The sequence below is a fragment of the Saimiri boliviensis genome, chromosome 4, assembly GCF_048565385.1.
Source record: "Saimiri boliviensis isolate mSaiBol1 chromosome 4, mSaiBol1.pri, whole genome shotgun sequence".
NCBI classification, from domain to species: Eukaryota; Metazoa; Chordata; class Mammalia; order Primates; family Cebidae; genus Saimiri; species Saimiri boliviensis.
In genome coordinates this window covers 40,967,452-40,971,427 of record NC_133452.1, presented here as the reverse complement: position 1 = coordinate 40,971,427, position 3,976 = coordinate 40,967,452, and positions in this window count along the sequence as shown.

The following is a 3,976-nucleotide window of genomic DNA, read 5'->3' as shown; positions in this document are numbered from 1 at the left end:
TGAGCTTTAATCATGGAGGAAGGCAAAGGGGAAGCATGCACTTCACATGCAAAAGCAGAAGCAAGAGGTTGAGGAAGTGCCATGCACTTTAAAATAACCAGGTCTCATGAGAAGTCACTCACTATCTTGAGGATAGCACCATAGGCATGGTGCTAAATCATTCATGAAAAATCCTCCCCCATGGTCCAATTACTTCTCACCAGACCCCACCTCCAACAGTCGGGATTACATTTTAACATGAGAGTTGGGTAGGGACACAGATCCAAACTATAATCACTATGCAAAATGATTAAAGCTGGAGGCATCACATTACTGAATTCTAAACTATATTACAAGAGTACAATAATTGAAACAGAATGGAAACGGTACAAAAACATAAACATAGACCAATGGAACAGAATAGAGAACCTAGGAAAAAAGCAACACACCTACAACCACCTGATCTTTGACAAAGTTGACAAAAACAAGCAGTGTGGAAAGGACTTCCTATTCAATTAATGGTGTGGGAATAACTGGCTAGCCATGTACAGGAGATTGAAAATGGATCCTTTCCTTTCACCATATGCAAAAATTAACTCAAGATGGATTAAAGACTTAAATGTAAAACCTAAAACTATAAAAACCCAAGACAAAAACCTAGGAAATATTATTCTAGACACAGGCCCTGGCAAATATTTCATGACAAAGATGCTGGAAGCAATTGCAACAAAAACAAAAATTGACAAATAGGACCTAATTAAACTAAAGAGCTTCTGCATACCAAAAGAAACTGTCAACAGAGTAAATAGACAACATAGAATTGGAGAAAATATTTACAAACTATGCATCCTACAAAAATCTAATATCAAGAATCTATAAGAAACTTAAACAAAGTAACAAACAAAAATAAAACGACTCCATTAAAAAGTGGGCAAACGACACAAACAGAAAGTTTTCAAAAGAAGGCATGCAGGTGGTCAGCAAGCATATGAAAAAAATGTTCAACATCACTCATTATTAGAGATATGCAAATCAAAATCACAATGAATATCATCTCACACCAGTCAGATTGGCTACGAAAAAGTAAAAAAATAACAGACGCTGGTGAGGCTGCTTATACACTACTGGTGGGAATGTAAATTAGTTCAGCCACTGTGGAAAACAGTTTGGCAATTTCTCAAAGAACTTAAAATGGAATTACCGTTTAACCCAGCAACTCCATTATTGGTTATATACCCAAAGGAATATAGATCATTCTCCCATAAAGACAATCTCATACATATGTTTATTGTGGCATATTCACAATAACAAAGAAATGGAATCAACATAAATTCCCATCAATACCAGACTGAATAAAGAATATGTGGTACATACACATCATAGAACACTATGCAACCATTAAAAAAAAGGAAAGTGTGGCCACACTGATGGAGCTGGAGGCCATTATTCTTAGTGAACTAGTGCAGGAACAAAAACTCAAATACCACATGTTCTCACTTAAAAGTAGGAGCTAAATACTGAGTACACATGGACACAAAGAAGGGATCAGTAGACACTGGGACCTACTTGTGGGTACAGAGTGGGAGAAGGGCGATGATCAAAAAGCTACTTATTGCATTCTGTGTTTATCACCTGGGTGATGAAATGATCTGTACACCAAGCCTCTGTAACACACAATTTACATATATGATAAACCTGCACATGTACTCCTGAACCTAAAAGTCTTAAAATAAAATTTGCCATTAGTTATGGTGCTATGTCTGCTTGTCTGTCTGGATGCATATATTATGTCTGATGTAAGCACTTTGAAGATACACTTTATTCAATAAAGATCTTTTCAATTCCTGGTTCACTCATAGCTTTGTCATCAATAAATGTTTATTAAACATGTTTTCCATATCTATAGGGATAACTATATAATTTGTCCTATTTAATTTGTTAATATGTCAAATGACTTTTTCACCAACCTAATAGATTTAATTTTTTCTTTTTAATTAGAAGAAAAGGACTTCTTTATTTTCTCCCTGGGAGTAGAATGAAAAAAATCTGGAATCACTTAATGTCTAATACTTTTCATATTGGTGGAAAATAATCAGATAAAAACCATAATTGGAAAAAGATATTTAACAGAAATCTTAAGAATAATGCCTAAGAATACATCTTAAAATTTATATAATGAACTTTTTTCTGGATACACACTGTTTTATTTTTATATAGAGATTTCATATAACCCAGGATGTTTTAATGCTAGAGAAAAATTATTTTTAAAAAGAACATATTCAAATAGTAATTTTTTAAAAATACAAGAGTATATTAGAATCCAGATGTTTTCAGTAATTACACATGTTTTGTGTACTGTATTAATACCCTACAGGCCAGAGGTAGGGTATTAATAGCAATCAATAGCAATCTCCTATAGCCATGTTTCTTCTGCCTAAAGAACAGTGTTGTGACTGCAGATATTTCAAACCAAATCTATCTCTTAACCTAAGAAATTGAGCTAAAAAACCTCCAAAGTTCCAGAGTTACCAAAGCAGGAATCTTTCCCAAAAAAACCTGTATTTTTTGTTCTTAATAAATTCCTGAAATATACAGTTTTCCAACTGAACATTTCCTTCAATTCTTTACCTCTCCTGAAGACACTGCTAATTCGGTACCACTACATCATCATCAGGTGCCAGGATGACCCTCTGTAGTTTACAAACCACTACTCCTGTGGCTGATGCTAGATGTAAAATACCTTGCCTTGTTTTGAAACCTTTACTGTGGCTCCAAGTCACCTTCCTCAGTTCTTTCATGAGTAGGCTTTTCAGTCTTTCCTTCCCATTCACTGAAGGCTTTAATATGTGAATTACAGCTTTCCACATCACATTATATTCCTGCCATCATTCTTGGTGACTACAGCAAACGTGGATGATGTGGATGATCCTTGCAACATTCTAATTTCTCAGTTTCTTGCCCTCTTGTATCTACCCATCTTCACTCCCTCAGTCACATTGTCATCTTCTAAAATTTTTTATCACCCAGAACTTACCCACCTCTGAAACATTCATTCAAATCTTAATTTCTGTCCACAACCTCTTCTCATGACAACTTTCTTACTTAGTTCCTCCCACCTTGTCTTTCCTCTGCCTTCACTGGAATCTCTGGCATCGAAACCCTCTTTTTTTTCCTGCTTTCCGTGCTCCTGCCTTTACATACATTCTTATTTAGTTTAGATGTCCAGGTTTATTACTTCATTCTCTCCAGTATCTTCAGTCTCACATCAGATTCTTCTTGACCCTATCTGCTGGGAAAAACATACATGTATCCATCAGGAATAGTTGTTGCCGAGTGATGGAAACTGCTTCTGACTCATCAGAGCAAAAAGGAATGTATTAGAAAGATACTGATGGAATGTATTAGAAAGATACTTACTTGGTAGCTTACAAAATAGAAGGCGGGAGAATGAAGCTCAGAAAATAGGCTGGCATCAAGGGAGGTTCTGCAAAGAACCTGTGAGTAGGGTCAGGCCACAGGGACCTCTGGGTAGGGTGCTGACACAAGCAGCCAGCCGCATTGACACGGCTCCTCGGAACAGTGCTGCCACAGCATGTTAATTTAGATACTGACGGATTAGCAAAGCTGTGATAGAACCACACATGACTTCTAAACCGTCTGTGCCTTTGTATCATTTTCTCAAGATTCAAAGTCTCAGGTGGGAGTATATATTAGTCTGAAACTGGTTCAATCACATCCTGGTTTTAAGAATGTGAAGTACAAAGTTCTCTCTCCATCTTCTGTAATAGGAGGTGAGACAGTCAGTACTAACAATTAAAAAAAAAAATGGAATTTTTTCTCAAATGGGAAAAATGTTTCAAAGGTAGTTGGCCAATGTATTGAGACAGTCCTGACATACTGAGCCTATATTAATTTAATTGGTTTCTTCCTCTCACTTATACATGGGCACTGAACAACGTCAGAAAAATCATATGGACATAAATTATATATTTTTTGA